General features: G+C 44.1%; 1 protein-coding gene across 2 annotated transcripts in view; it reads right to left on the reverse strand.

Annotated features, from left to right (window-relative positions):
• ELMO1 (engulfment and cell motility 1) overlaps window positions 1–19,604 on the reverse strand; it is a 690,097-nt gene that overhangs the window by 570,697 nt on the left and 99,796 nt on the right. The window contains exons 5-7 of one of the 2 annotated variants that reach the window (XM_057304123.1): window positions 17,612–18,224; window positions 15,049–15,111; window positions 1,067–1,133 (exon numbers count right to left, since the gene is read on the reverse strand). The gene's annotated coding sequence lies outside the window, so the exon portion shown is untranslated. The remainder of the gene's footprint in view (window positions 1–1,066; window positions 1,134–15,048; window positions 15,112–17,611; window positions 18,225–19,604) is intronic. The other variant, XM_057304122.1, reaches the window with a different exon arrangement.

Genomic DNA, 19,604 nt, shown 5'->3' on the forward strand with positions numbered 1-19,604 from the left:
CTGGAAAACAGTGTGGAGTTCCCTTAAAAAGTTAAAAATTGAGCTACCCTATGACCCAGCCATTGCACTACTGGGTGTTTACCCCAAAGATACAGACGTAGTGAAGAGAAGGGCCATATGCACCCCAATGTTCATAGCAGCATTGTCCACAATAGCTAAATCGTGGAAGGAGCCGAGATGCCCTTCAACAGATGACTGGATTAAGAAGTTGTGGTCCATATATACAATGGAATATTACTCAGCTATCAGAGAGAACGAATTCTCAACATTTGCTGCAACATGGATGGCACTGGAGGAGATAATGCTAAGTAAAATAAGTCAAGCAGAGAAAGACAATTATCATATGATTTCTCTCATCTATGGAACATAAGAACTAGGATGATGGGTAGGGGAAGAAAGGGATAAAGAAAGGGGGGGTAATCAGAAGGGGGAATGAAACATGATAGACTATGGACTATGAGAAACAAACTGAGGGCCTCAGAGGGGAGGGGGGTGGGGGGAATGGCATAGACGGGTGATGGATAGTAAGGAGGGCACGTATTGCATGGTGCACTGGGTGTTATACGCAACTAATGAATCATCGAACTTTACATCGGAAACCGGGGATGTACTGTATGGTGACTAACATAATATAATAAAAAAATCATTAAAAAAAATAATAATAACAATGAGCACTTTCTATGTATTAGCAATGGTTCTAAGCACTTTACATGTACTAGTTCATATAATTCTCACACTCACCCTGAGAGCTGGGTGCAGTTGTGATCCTCTCTGTACTATAAATGAGCAGACTGAGGCAGAGGTTGAAGTAGCTGGTACTGGGGCGCCTGGGTGGCTCAGTTGTTTAAGTGTCTGACTCTTGGTTTCAGCTCAGGTCATGATCTCAGGGTCCTGGGATTCAGTCATGAGTTGGGCTCTGTGCTCAGCAGGGTGTCTGTTTCTCTCTCTCCCCCTCTGCCCTCCCTCCACTCACCCCCCACCACTTGCGCAAGTTCTCTCTAAAATAAATAAATAAATCTTTAAAAAACAGCGAGAGAGAGAATGAATGAACAAACTGGTACTGTACCATTCGGTGACAATGGGAGTCAGGACTTGAAACCAGGCAGTCTAGCTCCAGAACACATTCTCCTGACCTACAGTTATGAGATCCAGACAGGAGTCAGAAGAGCCCAGCTGATCCCATCCCATCTGCCCCTCCCCCCTCCAGGCCACACTCATGTTACTAGCCCAGGGAAAATTGCAATTCAGGTCAAAGCAATTCATGGTAGATACCAAGGGATGTTTCATGGATAAAAATAAGTCACAAAAATACAATCTGGGGGATGAGCAGGGGAAAAGTATACGTGTGTTTGTAACCACAATTGCAATGATTTATCATTGCAATAAAACTGATGGGGTTTATGTACAAAAAAGTGTCTGAGGCTGCTTTTTTCCATCATTCTTTTTCCTATTAGCTGCCTCCCTGACTTATTGCCCCACCGTTTGTCCAGACTCTAGGTGAGGGACAATTGTCCTAGCTCAGCCTATACTGGGAATTATTCTATACCTAGGGATGTCAGCTCAGTGCTGGTCCACAGGTCATCTATCACAATTACATGGTGGGCGGGTGGGTAGGACATTAGCTCAGATCTGAGCCTGGACTGAACTGAGATGTCTTGGGAGTGAGGTCAGGACTCAGTCTGGTTTGGGAAGCACTGAATCTGGAGTGGTGCTTCTTCAACTTTAACGTGCCCATGAATCACCTTGGGGTCTTGATAAGATGCAGAATCTAATTCAGTTGATCTGGGGAGGGGTCCAGGATCCTGCATTTCTGAAAGCTCCTAGGTGATGCTGATGCCAGGGCCCAAGGACCACACCTGGCAAAGCAAGAACAATCTTTCATCGGCAGAAAGGGTGCCTGGGCCTTCCTCCTGGCCTCCAGAAATGCTAGCAGCCTTGAGAAAAGCTGAGGTAAGAAAGGAGGTGAAAGAAAGAATAAGAGATGAGCCAGGATGTAGTAGAAGTCAAGCCACCCTGCCCATTTCCCTAACCCATGACAGTGCCCGGAACTATCAAATAGCATGAGGTAATAATTAATATTCTTGATAAGACAACTTTCTTTTGAAAATCAGGCCATTTTCTTCTGGATTATGCACTGAATAAATTTGTAAGGTGTGAAATATGTGGTACAAATATTTCCATCAAGAATTGTTAAAAACAACAAAAAAAAATGGGAATTGCAGGTAGTGAACATCTGTTAGAGTGAAAAAAAAAAAAACTTCTGCAGATTTCCCAAAGGATTAGATAAATAAAGCATTACCTAAACTTATAAACCCATTTACTAAGCTCTTGTGGTGCCACGGGTTCTGCTGTGGTGAGATAAAACTCCAAGAAAACAACAGATGTTCCTCTTTTCCTCACTTCGCTTGTTGCCCCCAGCTCTCCACCCACTGAGTCATCCACTGCTCGGGAAGAGGATGGGTTTAGACTCAGTCGAGTTTCTGAAGAGTCAACTACTTTGAAAACCTCTGGTAATAGAGGCAGAACAAAGATTTTTGAGAGAGACAAAGTCCCTTGAGTTTTTAGAGAACAGGGAAGGATTCAGGATGATGGAAGATCTTGTTTTTGTCACGTGGGGAGCTGAGATCAAGCATGATTCCCTAGGAAGAGGAGGATGCTGAAGGCAGACACCAGGGAGACTCCCCTTGAGTTTGGGGGCACCTCAGAGCATCTTCTTTCTGTGTGAAGTCTGAAGAGACAGCAGAGCCAGAGATCAACCTGGGAAAGGTGCAGTAGACATGAGATGGTGTGAGAGAAAAGCCTTTGCATCCCTTTTCCTGGGTCTCTTGCAATTCTTGGGTGTTTCAGGAAGTTATCTAAAAGTTGCCTCTGCCCCTCAGAGGGGCTCACAGGTGGTGGAGCTGCCACGTGGTCAGAACAAAAATAATCAGGACTGTGGGTGGCTCCTGAGAGCAGAGAGCGGAGGAGGAATTCAAATATTTCATCAGTGGGTACGGTGGAGACAGATGTCTATGAACAAAGATCTAGCAGGACAAGTGACACTGTCATAGATGTCAGCATGCGGCAGGCTGCATAGGAGGACAAGGAGGTGGGCCCTCCCAGTGCAGTGTAAGCGTCCATGCCCCAGGAACTAACTCATCTTCAAGGCGGGGGGGGGGGGGGGAACAAGGGCCAGGTGATGAGTGGGGCAAAATATTATAATGGCCATTTACTGAAAGGAGAGCCTGAGGGAAAACCCCAAAGGGAAAGATTTGCCTTGGAATGGAAAGTTTTAGATTTTTCTCAACCAGGGAAAATTGGGGTTTGAGAACAAAATAAAATGCAATTATGGCAAAACGAAGTTTCATTTTTATATACCCAAGTTGGGGACTCTAAATTTTGTACCTGCAGCAGAACTTGGTAGACTGGGAGGAAGTAAGTGCTAAATAAATGCTCATTTGGAGCCAATAGATTTTAACTGAACTCCTAGTATGTGCCAGCCATGGTTCTGGGTGCTGGAGAGACTGAAGTGAACAGAATAAGTTCCTGCCCTCTTGGGGGCTGGGGTGAGATAGAAAGGAAACAAATCTGTATGCCATGTATTGAATTCTATGAAGAAAAGTCAAATAAGGCGGGTAAGAGATGTATGTGTATTTGTGTGTGATGTGTGCACGTGTATTTGTGTGTGGTGTATGCATGTGTACATTGCTAGGTGTGTGTATGTTGCATGTTCTTTTGCAGGATTTTATGTCAGTTGGTCTGGGAAGACCTCACACAGATAAAGCACTGTTTGAACAGAGACCTAATTGCAGGGAAAGACAAACCGAATCACTCTGGGGAAAGGGGATTCAGGTAGAAAAAACAAACTTCAAGTCTCTGAGGTCTGAGCAGACTTGAATGAATGAATGGATGGCCCTATTTTCCCTTCAAAATATCATGAATCCTCTCTCCCCCAAATATATTGTTTGGTTTTGCCTATTTTTGAACTTTGTAGGTTTTCGGTGACTTGCTTTTTTTCCTCATGTAATAGGAAGGTTTTGAGATTCATTCATGTTGACATGTTGCTGAAATGCATTGATTTCCCCTGCTGCAACCTATTCCAATGAATGAGCACACCATCATTTATCCACTGTATTGCTGATGGACTTTTGGGTGGTTTCTGTTTCACTATAAACATTCTTGCATATGTTTCACACAAAAGTTTCTCTTTAAGGCCACGATTCCTGACCCATCATGACACACACAGAAAACAGTGTTTGCTCAGCACACTGGGAAAAGCTAGAGGGTATTTGGGGGTACCTTCATGATTATTGGTGAAAAAAATAAATTTTTTATATTACATAATTATGTTATGAAAATGAATTTGTATAAAACTTCCACATGGAATCTAAAAAATCAGGTTTTATGCATGCAGTTTCTGGCCAAGATTTTAAATGATGATCTTTAAAAATTCTTGACAAAAACCATTATCCTCAAGGTTGCAAATAAAAATCTTAAAACCATGTAACAATAATTAAAAATGGTATTTGAAGAATCAAAACAGCTCTTACTTTTCTTTCATTGACAAACATTAGGTTGAAAATGCCTTGATAATGCAACTGGATTTCAAATTCAGTCGAAATTGCTTATATCAACGGTTATGAAATAATGAGGAGGCTCTTATTTGCTGAGGAGGCATGGTTACAGCTATATGGAAGTCATCAAAGGAACATTCCGCTACAAACTGCTGGAAGCACCCAATTTTGAGACTTGTGGCTAAAGCTACACCTGGCGGGAGTCCTGTCAGACCTCCCTGGCCCTCAGCCTCCCAGCACAGAAAAGGCACTCCGCAGTTGGTACACTTTGAGCAGAGCTACCCCACCTAGCGTGTGGGAAGGCCATGGCTGTGCCTTGGGCTGGTGGTGCTGTTGGAGGACTTTGGTTTTTTTTGTGCCTGGCACACGAGGGCAGAGAGGACCCCTTCCCTGCGCGCAGTGCCTGTGGAAGAGAAGCTTGTGCAGGACTTCGCTTGCCATCCTCTCAGCCTACCAGGTGTCCCATCGAATCCGGCCTCCTCCACTTCATCATTCTCTGAGGAGCAGCCAAAGGCCACAGGCAGGGGGTACCCCTGGCTGGAGAGCTTGGCTGCACATGAGAATCATCTTGATGTTTTGAAAGATACTGATGCTTGGGTCTTGACCTTCAAAACAATGTTGTGCAAAAGTACTTTTCTCCTGCCATTTTTACAGGTGGAGGAGTAGGCTCAGAGAGGGCAAGTCACTTGTCCAAGGTCACAGAGCCACGGTTCAAATGTGGGCTGGCTCCAGATCCTGGGCCTTAACCACTGTACTGTGCTGCCCTCTAAATGACTACACATTCTGAACCTTTATGGCTCCTCACTACTATTAATCACCAATGCCTCTACTGTATTGATAAACTCCACATTAGTTTAAATACACAGATTAGGAATCATAAGATAGTTGGATGATTCCTAAATGATGCCCTTTTTAAAAAAAACACTCTATTTTTTAAAAGTATCCCCCCAAAATTAAGAAATCCAGAGGCCTTCAATTCTTAGAGTCTCCTAATGAGCGTAAACAGCCTGTCACTCAAGTTGGCAGGTCACAGAGTCTACAACTGGGCTTCGGCTGGCCAAGTTCACCTTGAGAGTTAGTGCTGCAAGCTCTCAGTTATTTTCAAAACCAGAAAAATATAATTTCTCTGTTAAAAAAAAAAAAACAAAAAACAAAAAAACCCACCAAACACAACTTAGAAGAGACCGTGTCCTGGTTCCACTGATTGTGCCAGAGAGGCTTGGGGTCTGGGACCAGGTGCCAGAGGGGAGGCAGCACTTTGGTTCAGAGGCACTCACTGGGCTTAAAAATCAGATCTCTGCTGCTGGAGGGGTCAGTGGGAAGCCCATTGAAGTCAGAGCGTGAGAAACATCTGCTTCTTCCTCTTATCTGAAAGCTGTCACGACAGTAAACCGATCAGAGACAAGAGGGCTTTGTGAGAATTGGTTTCTCCTGCAAACAAGTTGGCATGTAACATCAGCTGCTGGCAATTTTAATGACCTTTTGGTTGAGTACAGAAAAAAATTGTCGAATGGCTCTAAAATAACTGTGTGTTCTGACCTCTTCATCAGCCCTCTTCTGAGCACTATTTCCAGAAGAAAATAGGATGATACTCACGCCTTTGAGGCCTTTTTTGCTTCCTTAAGAAGTCATTTGTCCCCACTGCACCTTGCAAAGGCAAGGCACTGTCTTCCTGACTGCAATCCCTCCCTCCCGCCTCCGACTTTTGCATCAGCTCTAGAGGAAACCTGGTTCACAGAGGTTGGAACCCCAGGTCATTCTCCTTTACTGATATCAGTTGCTGCCAGTGCTGGTGGGGCAGGCAAGAGCTGAGTATTGAATGCCTCTCTTTCTCCACTCCCACCCTCATAGGATGAGAAACAACCAAACATAAACAAACCCATCCAGATGTTAAAGATGAAACCAAAAGGTACAATTCCAAAGCTTTCTGGAAAGCGCCGCTGTTGAAGATGGAGTGAAAATAACAAGCCTTTGCTCTACAAACAGAACATGTTTTTAAATTGAAATTTCTAAAAACCGGAAAAAGATGTATTCTGCCTTTTGTTTATTTTCCAGGAGCTGAAAATTAATTTCTTCCTTTATGTAGAGAGGAAAGAATTTTGGAAAAAGAGAAATGGGGCTTGGCTAAGGAATTAGCAACAGAGAGCAGTTGGGTAGGAGGAGAGGATTCTAGTTCCTCACTAGAAAGGGGAAGTGTGTGGCCATGTGACTCATTCTGGGTTTCCTTAGGTAGATGAATCTAATGTAATTTTGTTCCTTTTTGATTAAGGCAATTAATTAGAGGCTAAATTAAATATTTGATTTTCATATTTTTTAATATTTTACTTTGAAAATTCATAAGTCTCTCGTGAAACAAATCACGAGTTTTGGTTCAGAAAATGTGGACGCCGTGTCTACCTAGGGCCCTTCTATTCAGGAGCCAATGGGTGGGCCTGTCCAGGACCTGCCAGGCAATCAAAGTCAGGGTCAGCACAATGTCCTAAAAAGATAAGCCTTCCTTCCCCACCAGGGCCGGGTGAAGGTGTAGATGAAAGCAGGGGTAGGGTGGGGCAGGTGAGGCCATTCATAATGAGACCACTGGCAAAACCAGTGAGAGCAGCCCCGGGGTTTTCCTGTGGCACATGAGACCTCAGCTCCACCTGAGGACTTGAGAGGACCATGGATTTAGTAGGGAGAAGAGAGGGCTCATGATCTGAGATTCCCTTCACATGACCCATGCTGCTTTTCTCCATAAGAAAATAGTTGTGCATCTTGTCTATAGTCTTTGGCTTTTCATCCTTTTAACAAAAACGTACAAAACAATTCACTACAGAGACATGGAAGCCCAGAGAAATTAAATCATTCCAGGAAGCATAACTTAGTGGCAGAGCCAAGACTGAAAGCCAAGTCTCAGGATTCCTGACCTGTGGCCTCCCATAGCACAGCACTGCTGACTACTCAATGGCCCCATGTCACCTTCGTGTCATTCTGCTTTAGGAGCTTAACATTTATAGCAAGGCCTATCTTGGTGGCTGGAGGCAGGAGAGGACAAAAAAAAAAAATCATATAATAAAGGTAGTTTTTCTTTTGTTAGTAGACTTCAGAGCCAGGCAGAGAGGATGAAGGAATAAATAATTTAAAGACCAAGGGCCAGAGACATGGCTAAAACCCATTTATTCCTAATCGACACAAGGCTGGCCCCTGTAACTAGACATGTTGCTTCCCTCTGCCTTTCTTCCTCTGGGCAGTTTTGCTCTGTGATTCTTTTTACTGAAGTAAAGGTGCTTATTACACAGTCCAATGGCACTTAATGCAAATTTGAACTATGTGAATTTGAGATAGTGTGACCTGAAAATATTGCCTAAGAGGAATCTCTTAGGCACCCCGTTATAGATTAAGTATTGGTTATCTCAATTATCTCAGTTGGTTACCTAAATTGAAAAAAAAAATTCATTCCTCAAACTAAAAAAAAAATCACACAATTTAAAAGCAGGGGGGCACATGAACTATATGCCGTGTTCACGTTTGATAGTGTCACTTTGGCTGCTTGATGGCAACACCCTGCCTCCTTTGTCAGTGAACTGTGGGTCACCCTCATGTTCCCATGCACCAGAATTTCTGCAAAATATTTTGGTCACTTTTGTGCTGTTATTTTAATATTCATTGCTACTTAAGCATTTAAAGCTTTCCGAATCACAGAACAATATCATCCAAGATGTCATTAAGTCATATGGCTCATGTGAGTGCTGAAAACCAGGTCTTGATTTCAGTGACTTTGCAGTGCAAGTTACATAAAACGTCATTACAGAAGCCGGACAACCACTGAGACAGGCCAAGCAGTAAATTCAGTGAACTCTCAAAGGGAAATATTAGAGAAAATACTGAGAGAAGAAAAAAGAAATATGGAAGGGCAAACATGTTACATGTTTGTGAATAGATACATTTTGAGATAATAAGTCCTTCCACCGTGCCCTCAACTATTGTTTTTCCTTTAGGAAAGTTAATTATGAGAGCTTTAAGTTCCAAGAGGTCTTTGGGAATGCATCCTTGACATCAATAGGATATGCTGTACCTAAGTGTTACGGGTTGAATTGTGTCCCCACAAAAGATGGTGGAGTTCTAACCCCCAGACCCTGTGAATGTGATTTTATTTGGAAATAGGGTCTTTGCAGATGATCAAAATAAGAGGAGGTCATTAGGGTGGTCCCTAACCCAATATGACTAATGTCCTTATAAAATGGGGGAATTTGGACGCACAGACAGGTCTGTACAGAAAGAAGATGACATGAAGACACAGGGAGAGCGCCATCTACAAGCTGGGGATTGCCTAAGACCACCAGAAGCTGGAAGCATGGGAAGGATTCGGTCCCTCATAGCCCCCAGAAGGCAGCAAGCATGCTGACACCTTGGTTTCAGACTTCCAGCCTCCAGCACAGTGAGACACTAAATTTCTGTTGTTTAAGCCACTCCATTTGTGATACTTCGTTAGGTTGGCCCTAGCAAACTAATACACTGATTGACTGACTGACCTTTATTGAAATAACCCACTTTGGGGGAGGTACAAACCTACCCAATGTTTTGGCCAACAGAGGACTGTGAAGAATGCCTCTTGGGGGAGGGAATGCCTAGGGGGTTACCAGTCTCAAGGTTAGTGCCTTTGCTTTCTCATCTGTCATTTATGGGGCCATGTGACAAGTTCATCAGACGCACTTCTACGAGATTGGTTGACATTATGGTGGAAAGTCAGTTTTTGACTAGGGTGATGATGAGATTGCAGGAGGAACTCGGGGCACCACCTGGATGGCCAGGCATACTTCCCAGAGTCTTGCTCCCACTTAGAATAGAGCTGGGGTTAAGTTGGTGGGAACAACCAGGAAGGCTGAATGAAGTTGGCCTAAGGAGCTCAGAGGCAATATTAATAACCTGCATTTTTGTCAAGAACCAGGTGTGTAGAGTTACAGAAGAGCATGGCTGAATGGAGAGGTAAGGGCAGAGGTGGGCGGGTTGAGGGGAGGAGTCTGAGCTGAGGCGGTGGAGGGGTACAGTGTGAGGTATCATGGTTTAAAGTGCTGCACTGAGCCAGCACGCCAAGGAGGACAAGGCTGGGGCTTTCAGTGGACAAATATTAGGCTGGTGGAGACAGAAGCAGAAGTCCTTCCCTCTGCCCTTGGCCAAAGGACACCAGTGGTGGTGTCAGTTAGAAGGGAGGGATTGAGGCTATCCATGATGGGTGATTCTGGAGTCACATGTCTCATCGTTCACAAAACAAAAGGGTTTCTTGAGTTGGTGTCTATTTCATATGCCAGTTGGTGGTTTTGGAAACAAAGTCCAGTGCCAGTTGGGCTGCTGTGATTTCTGAAGTAAAACTATCTAACAAGGACTCTGTGGACAGAATATGAAACAGATAATCAAAGAGGTTGAGATTCAAATGCATCTCCTACTCCTTGAATGGCTCAGACCTCTTTTGATCCAGCAGGCACCAAGTTTTCCCTTACATTTCTTCTCCTGTCTTCATCCCTCCCTCAGTCATTATATGAGCACACATGGAAGCAAGCAGAAATGGTGGAGGGGAACGTAAGGGATTATGTATCGTTGGGGGAGGGCAGTAATGACAATGATCACAATAATAGCAATGGGAGTCATGGTAGCTAATATTTCCTGAGGACTTTAGAAGTGTCACGCCCTGGATCAGATACGTTGATTCTCATATTTTAAAGATTGTGTTCATTTATTTGAGAAAGAGAGAGCGCGTGAGAGGGGGAAGGGTCAGAGGGAGAAGCAGACTGCCTGCTGAGTGGGGAGCCCAATGTCCCGGGACTCCAGGATCATGACCGGAGCCGTAGGCCGATGCTCCTCTGACTGAGCCGCCCAGGCACCCCTGTCGATTCTCATTGTAATCATGTAAGGAAGCTGTTGTTACTCATTTCTCATAGATGAGAAGCCAGTGCCAACCAGATTTTAAGTAAACGCTCCACATCACCCAGATGGTAAATAGTAGACTACAGTAATACATGATATCACATGGTAACATATGGTAACTAGAATCTGCGGCCTGGGCTTTCCTTACCACAACTCTCACAAAGTAAGAGATGCGAACCAGATTAGCCCCTTGCCGTGAGAGTGGTGGGGACGCAGAGCTCACAGGACAGTTTGTCCTAGAGAAGTCTCAGTATAAACAAGGGGCTGGGCATGAAACGAAAAGTGGAAGTGAGACTATGCAAGTTCCTGGGTTGGTGGAGAGGGCTGCTATATGGTGAAATCCAGATTTTCTCAGCATGGTCAAGCAATACACAGCATTGGAAAAGGTAGGGCAATGACAACAGCATCAAAAGAAATTCATGGTTTGGTCCACTTGTTCCTACTGTGAATCGCTGTCCTTATAGATTGTAATTCTGAGGCCATAACGATGAAATTTCAGAAATGACCCCTTTGCCCATTATTTACTGCAAATTAGAGAGGGATGTATGCTTATCAAACATGGTAAAAGGGAGTTCGCTTGCTTTTGAGTTCCTCCTTTGCTCCATTCCTCAGCTGCCAAATGCTGGTAGTCTTGGCAGTAATTTTGCATGCAGTTGTAAGCTGTCATTGGGTAATAAAGGGGAGGGCATCTAGCTTGAGAGTGTGTTTTCCAACATGGCCAGGAGCATTCTGTACAAAGAGAGTTATGATTAATGATTAAGCTGGTAGATGAGTTTGACTATAAAACGAATGGTGAGGATCTGGGCTGATGTCTTCTCCACAAAGCCACTGCCCTGCCTCTTCCTCTGGCCCACCTAAGCCACTCTGTGGCCACTATTACTCCTCAGGCTGCTGTACTAATTTCCCGTAGCTGCTGTAAAAATCACCTCAAACTTGTTGCCTTACAACAGAAATTAATTCTTTCACAGTTCTGGAGGCCAGGGGAGAATCCTTCCTTGCCTTTTCCAGCTGCTGGTGGCTGTCAGCACTCCTTGGCCTCCTTGACTGTGTCGCTGCGATCTCTGCTCTGTAGTCACAGTGCCTCCTCCTCTTCCTGTGCCTTCTCTCCTGTCTCTTATAAGGACACTTGATATTGGATTTAGGGTCCACCTGAGTAATCCAGGGTGATCACATCTCAAGATCTTTAACTTAATTACTTCTGCAAAGACCCTTTTTCAAAATCACAGGTTCTGGGCATTAGGAAACGGAAAAATCTTTTGGGGGACCACCATTCAACTCATCATAGGTGCCAAGAGTCCGGGAACCGTGAGGACCTGTATCTTTGTTGTTTAAAAAAATGTTTTTTGGTCTCTGTGTCACACCTATTGCCTGAGCTTGAATTTGTGAGTGGTGTTTAGTGACAAGGCAAGTCAAACTTCAAGATGTCTTTTAGCCAAAGCTATGCTCCTAGCGATCTCTAGGTGACTCCTCTCTCTTGGGCCTCCCAGTCTAGTCTTCTCTGGCTCCTCCTCTGCCTGTGCCCTTCAGCCTATGGTGGGTGAATTAGACCCAAGAATTACTAAGAATGCAAGGGACTTCCGAGACCATCTAATGTCCATGTGTTGCAAGTGTTTCGCACAGCTATGGCCGACTCTACCCCAGACTCATGACAGATATTAAGTATCTGTTGTGACACCAGTCCAGCTGGAGCTTCAGACTTCTCAGGCCAGACCCCATGGCAGCCAGTGCCCCAGGTTAGAGTTAGCACATGGGGAGACATCTCTTCACCATCTCCGACCCAAAACACAACTCATTTTCTGAATGAGAAAACTGAGGCCCCAAGAGAATAAGAGCATTGATAAAGGTGGTGCTCTATTCCACTGTATCTTCACACTGCATTTCCCAGCTCAAAAAAAAAAAAAAAAAAAAGAGAAAAATCAGATTAACAACCCCTAGGTTTCCAGATTAGGATTGTTTTTCACCTTCAAAATACCTAGGTGGTCCTGATTGTCTTCCTATTTGTTTTAACAGCTCCCTACCCCCCCATAGACACATGGGGCCTATCACCCTACCAACATGACTTCCCACGTACCATACAGACATTCTGCTCTACAGCCTCTGACCCCATCTGCTAGCTCATATAAAACAAAATTTATATTAAATGGGGTTTTAGAAAAATTGTCATGGCCTAATTGAACATCACTTGTTGGGAAACAAACCATATGTTGGCAATTTTGATTCCCAATTCTTGGCTTGGGGCCAGCTGAGTTCCAGGGGGAAGAAGGAGAGCCCCTCTCCAGGCCTCACTGTGCCCCCATCAGTATTGTGCATTTCCTGGGAGTGGTTCCCACCCTGAGGTTGAGTGGCTGGGATGCTGACCTCCTTAGACATGTGAATTTTTCCTGTTTGGATCTATTGTTCAAAAAGAACAGCCCTAAAACATCACATTCAACTCAGCTTCTCCAACAGTTCTTTGGGCTGCTGCAATTTGGGGGGAAACTGGCAGCATCAGCGTGGGCAAGGGTTGAGAGGACAGGAGTGAACATTTCAAGTTTAGGGGGAAAATGAAGAAATCAGGCCAGAATCAATCTTTAGCATGGTCTGTTTGCTCCCAAGGGACTTGTCCATGTGTCGCATGGGCTGAAGTGATCTTGACGGGGGATTTTGAGGAAGAGGGGGCCTGCCATCTGCAGTGACTGAGGGGCCATATACAATCCTTCATTTAAGCCACACCTTGGCCCTCTGAGACAGCTGCTGTCCCTCCCACTTCACAGAACAGGAAACCAAGGTTGAGAAAGTTAGTTATTTGCACAAGGTCAACTAGTAACTGGAAAGTGAAGTAATCGATTTCCAGTGTTGCCTTCTAATTAAGCAAGGTATACCAACAGGGATCCATAGTAACTGCTAGGGCAGTTTTTCTTCTTGAATACGACATTTCTCTAGAGGAAAACTCTACAAGTATATTCAACAGGGACAGTCATTGAAGAAAGGACATCATTCCAGGCTGAGAGCTGAGATAGAACACAAGATCTGACAGGACAAATTGTGTGATCAACGATATCCCCTTCATCCCCAGACTGGAGATCACTGGATCCCTAAAGTCCTTCTTGAGTCCTTCTACTAATCTGAACTTTGCAAACTTCACCAGTTGTGTTAGTTACATTTGGATTATATTTTGAATGACTATTGGGGCTACCATACTAGCTGCTTGGCAATATTTAAGATGGAAAATCTCATTTAACCCTCACGTCAACACCAGGTGGATGATAGGTATTGTCATAGCCATTCCACAAATTAGGGAGCTAATTAAGAAGGTTACATAATTTGCCTCCAGTCCGAATCCTAGGGCACAGTGGGATTTTAGCTCCAAGGCTATGACTCTCCAGTGTGTTCTAGGTAACGCCCTCTGGTTTGAAACTCCTCTGAGGACAGAAAGAGTGGCTTTGTTTTTATTTGTTTGTTAGTTTCCCTTTCACTGGGGAAGATTGTGTCATTAATGAGTCCCTTTCTCTATTCCCTGCTGCCTTTGTCCTTTTAGTATCCACAGTGCTAACTCATTCTATTTTGGTCTGGATTTCAACCAATTGAAACCTAATCCCTGATACTGTTAGCTGAGAGAGCATCAAATGTTAATCCTCCAGGGAAAGTGTTTTAAAAAGGAGACTCTGGAAGGGCAAAAGGCCTTTGAGACTCAGAGATTCTCTAATGATAGAAATTGAAGCAGGTTGATGGGGAAGATGGTTTTGAGAGGAGAGGTCACCTCAAAGCTTCAGAACAGGTAGAGAAAATGCATGGTTCCTGCACCTGCAGCAGCATCACCACCAAAAAGTTGGCAGAAGGGCAGACTGTGGGGTCTGCACCCTCATAAGGTCCCCAGGTAACTTGGGGGTATCTTACAGCGTGGGAAGCACTGGTCTAACCCATACTCTGACTTCTTTGTCTGAACTCAGGCTGGAACGGAAAGTGAATTGAAACTACCTTGTCCAGGTGCTCAAGTGAGAGGGAACTTTATACAGGCAAGAGCAGCCAAAAATCAGATCTGGGCCTCCCTGACAGAGCTAGCAGTTTGCTGGGGAACACAGTTGACTGACTCAAAACCGAATAAATGGGCCAACCTCAACGTGTGGTGGCTGAGTTAGCAAAAATCTACCAGGTCGGATCCAACTCAAAATGTTTTAGTTTTAGATAAGCGATATCTAGTTTCTCCCCCATGAGGGCAAATGTAAAATAGCCTAAAATTTGTATTAGCAGTTAGAGAGTTGGCCAGATCCCTTTTCCTCTGGGAACCAGTGCATTCATTTCTCTCACAGCTCGCCTCATGAATTAACTATTTCCCCTAGAACTGAAATTGGACGAGCTTCCCTGAGCAAAAAGCAATTTCATTCCCCTCTGATTTTTTTCTAAGTGCAGGTTAGCTTGAAACTCAGCACTACCCTGCTCTGCAAAAATGCTCCAAGCTGACCTGTTCTCCACAACGTCATCTTGCGGGTAAATAGGACCCTAAGAACTGGAGGAAAAAGCAGCCCCAGAATTTGGTGTTTTCTTAGGTTATTGTACTGTATTTCTGGCAAGTCTTTCAAACTTTAAGTGTTTTAAAATTTTCCCTAATATTACTTACCTTGCCATCTCCTTTAGGGATGCCAAGTGAAGGTTAACGGGATGGTGCAGTGAGTTTGATCTCCTGGGGAGGAAAGGAAGCCTATAAATATATCAAACACTATGACTAGGTATAGAGGAGATTTTAAAAAGAAAAATAAATCACGAACACAATCACCATTCCACATTAACCTTGCTGCTATGGGGCTGCCCTATTTATAGGCGTGGCCATCGGAGCCATTCTGATGAGTGACGGCTTCAGGCGGGGCAGTCTCTAACGCAGCCCAGCCTTCGTTCTCCCGCAGCATGCTTTGTAGCGAGCCCCCGCTGCCTTCAGAATTACATCTCAAAACTTCAATTCTTGTGTTTTGATCTTTGCTCACCTCATCAAGCGTGATTTTTATCACTTCCTATCTCCCTTTTGCTGTCATTTCTGTTCAACACCTCTCTTCAGTGCACTTTCCTGTGACATTTACTGTTCTTTTTGCTCAGAATATTCTTCTCCCATTTTCCAAACATTATCACCTGATTGATCCTGATCCCTTGGGTCTCAGCTGCCTCCTCTGTGAAGCTGCACAGGGTCTTATAAGCCTGAGTGGAGAGGGCCTCACGGGGTCCCAGTGCATGATGGGTTTAAACCCTTTCCAATAATCCCAGGCTTACTCATCTTTCTCTCCTAGACCAGTGGTTCTCAGCCTTGGTTGAATGTTTAGGATCACGTGGGGACATTTTAAAACTCCAAATATCCAGATCATACCCCACACTAATGAAATCACAATTTCTGGGGGGTGGGATTCAGGTATCAGTATTTTTTAAAGCTCTCCCAGTGATTTCAGGGTATACGTCAACTTGAGAACCACTGTAATAGGTTGTGAACTCATGAGAGTGCCGACAATTACAATTACCATGATGCTTGGTACATAAGGGCACCCAACAGAGCTTAATGAATGAGTGAGTGAATGGGACGTTGGGGTTGCAACTTTGCAGACCCTGAACTTTGGCTCTCAGGTCACTTTTGGAGGATCACGCTCTTAGGTACCTGAGCCCCTGAGATTCATCTTCAATAGAAACCAAATAATTTTATTTTCAGGAAACGTAACCAAGTTAATCAGATACTTTTATCACTGTTCCTTTCCTGCTCCCAGCCATTAGCTCATTCTTTTCCCAGTAAGGAAGCCTACTTAGCAAAATTAAGATTAGATAAGACAAGGGAAGGAAGTGGAAGGTCTTACAGGATGTTTTTATGTGTCTGTGATGCCTGATAAACATCAACTTTCTGCTATAAAGATTCCATGGACTGGATATTCTTGACATTTGAGATAATTTATCTGAAAGGGCTCTGAAAATCATAAGGTGGCATTGTTGTTATCATGGCTGCATTTCACTTATTCCCATAACAAATATTCAGAAGGTCTTTATGACTGCACTAAACACTAGGAATATAAAGGGGCCGAGGGGCAGTTGCTACTTCTGTGGGGTGAGTGTCCTGGAGCATCCTGAGAATGGGTCATGGGCATATAGGGTGGTAAATCCAGGCACTGAGAGAAAGGAGTGCTATGCAGGTATGTTCCCTGCACTGCTACCCACCTCCACATTGTGAGCACAGGAAGGATGGAAGCCATCCTACTTCTTTTCATTTGCTCAAGGCCTGACACAATTCCTGGCATATAGTAATTATATCAATTGTCAAGATAAGATTAATCAATTATGGCCCATTTGTCAGGTCAGTTTCTTTGAAGTCCAGGAATTAGAAAACCAAACTTAGATTCACCTAAGCATAAAAATATTTATTGGAAGGGCTAGGGTACTTGAGAAAGTCAAAACCAACATCAGAAAAGAAAAACACAACTTAAAAGCAGAACCTTTGGAAGGCCGTACCCAAGGTTCTTCTCAGGACTTCTGACCCTAGAAACGTGGGCCCCCTTGGTACCATTCACCTCTGCTTTTCTTGTTCGTGTTGGGTTCCTTCTCTCTTTCTATAGGGTGGCTTGGGACATAGAATCGGCACAGGGGCAGGCAGTGGCTCTGGACTCAACATTTTCCAAATCTTCCCTCTGGAGAGGAAAGGGCTGTCTCTCCTGAGCTTCATTCCATGGGAAGGACTTTGATTTCCAGGATGAAGAGGTTGCCAACCCCAGACCAGTCACTGAGGCAGAGTGTAGTCATATACCTATAAAAGGATGGGGATGGGGTTCTCAAGAAAAGCGGATATTTTCAAAATGGTGCCACTTGCTGGCATGTGGGTGTTTCAGTAGACTCCTGACCCTGTCAGTTATGGGAAACGGGATTAACAGGCCGTGGCTATTAATTGCAGATTTGTAGGAAAAGCACAAGAATGTCTAAATGCTCCTCTGCAGGGCAACTGCAATGACAATGAATGAGAACATGTAACTTTTGCAAACCCTAAACTAAAACCCATTTGTCTGGAAATCTTGCTTTTACGTTTCTACTGAAACTAGAATAACATTTACCCCATAGTGCCCCAAATCTGGTAAGATGATGATCATAACTTTTGGCCTGAATGGCAATAGCAAGAGGTTGGAAAAGACTACCCTGCCCTGAAAAGGGTTGTGCTGGTTACTCACAGAGTGTGGCTGCTGCAAGGACCATCATGCACTCAGTGGGGTTCCATGCAGATCTGGGGCCTGAAGGATCTGCATCTGCAGAAGCCCCCCTTTATCCAGACTGCAGGTGCTGTTTAAATATTCTCTGGTACTTCATTTGATAGGGGATGGGAGAGTGAGACCTTTGAACACGTTTCTACTTCTTACTGTCCTGAAGCTTCCATTTTATCGCAAGTAAAAGACTCCAAGGTGGTCTTGTCCAGAACGAGGGTGTTTCTGGCTAGTCATAGACCAGTAATGTTTCTAAAGTTCTTTCTGATGGTATGAAGTTCCAGAAGCAAGGCAGAGAGTGCAGGAGTGCACTGGCTTCCTTCAAAGTGGAGAATGGAAATAAGCCTCTCTGGTAAGCAACATCTTGTAGGAGTCGGGATAGCAGAGGAAGAAATAACAGGGCAGGGATGATGTTCCTCAAGGTTTTCATGTTGCTGTGAAAGTTGGGTCTGGCAAAATCATATGCGGGACAGAGGTCACTGAGTCCAGCTCACATGAAGCCAAACAGCTTGGACAACGTGGGGACAATTCAGGTAAAGCAGATTTTCCAGAAACAGATGAGATCCAGGACAGGCATGGGACCCTGGCATAAAAAGAACAAAGTAAGGCCCCAAAGAGAAGCAGACAGAAGAGAGCTGTCGGCCAGGGTGTTGAGTCAAATCCCAATGATAGTTGGGCAGATCACCAGGCTGGGAAAATGGGGCGGAGGCAAGACTTCTTTACTTTGTTTCAATTGTCCTCTCCCAGGCTAGTGACCCAGGAAAATACAATGACAGCAGCATTCTTATAGCTCATTTTAAACAGGACTGCTTTTCTGTGGCTGGCTTTGCAGACAAAGTCCCCATACAAATTGCTACTGAGTGTTTGCCACATTTTAAACAGGGTTCTTTGGTGAAGCCACAGTTCAGGGTAGCAAGAATTTTTTAAACTGATGTTTAAAATAAACACGGCATGGATGTTTCTGCCCTCTGCTAGCATAATTGCTCTCAGGGGGCAAATGATCTTTCGCTTAACCAAATGAATTAATAGATCTGTGGTTCTGTAGAATGCAGCTCCCCCTCCTACCACCGAGACAGATCTAAGGTTTGGAAGCAGGGGACAGAATATAGAGAGAAGTAAGTGGTTCTGCATGAAAAATTGAGTTGAATTCAGAGTTTGTGCAGACAGAGAGAGGGAGGGAATGGAGGAGGAAAGAGAATCTGCTGGCTGGGAGGAGGATGATTCTTGAGGAGGCTGGGTCGTGAGAAGAGATGACCAGCAGAAAAACTAAAGCTGGCTCTCCTAGTGGAAGGACTAGCCAGGGAAGTTCTAGAAACATCACCCTTTAGTTGTCTCACTTTATTGAAAATATTACTACAAGAATAAGATGTTAAAGCGTATACTTATTTAGAATCCATAAAGGCAAACAGTGTTTGTGGCTTTGACTTAAGAATCATCCATTTTCATGTATATCCTATGATGTGTGCAATGTAAGCCTGCCCCCATTGCTCCAGGATCATCACATTACCCCATGGTCAAAGTGATGGTACGCACCTGCCTTGCAGGTGAGTTTTGTGGAAATCAAGGAAGAAGGGGCTGTAGTCCATGTTTGGGTCTATGTGGGGGGAAGAGAAAGGGGCACCATCAAACAGGAAGATAATGTAATAGGCACAGGAAATCAGAGCAAGTGAGCCCTGAGGAAATGTAGGGAGTGCATTGATTTCCTCCCCACTGGGCAAGGCCTTCTACTTACTTATTTCTTCCTTTTTATTATTTTTTAAAAAAATTCCAACCTCTTATAAATGAAAAATTTAAACATCCTGAAATGTTGAATGAATATCACTCTGACTTCCTGTATGCTCACCACAGAGTCAAGATTTGTTAACATTTGGCTATGTTTGATTTATTTCTCCTTTTCTATGTATGATTTTAATTTTTATTATTTGTATTATTCTTTCTTTGTGGAGCCATTGGCATATAAGTT

The sequence above is a fragment of the Ursus arctos genome, unplaced genomic scaffold (genome assembly GCF_023065955.2).
Source record: "Ursus arctos isolate Adak ecotype North America unplaced genomic scaffold, UrsArc2.0 scaffold_3, whole genome shotgun sequence".
NCBI classification, from domain to species: domain Eukaryota; kingdom Metazoa; phylum Chordata; class Mammalia; order Carnivora; family Ursidae; genus Ursus; species Ursus arctos.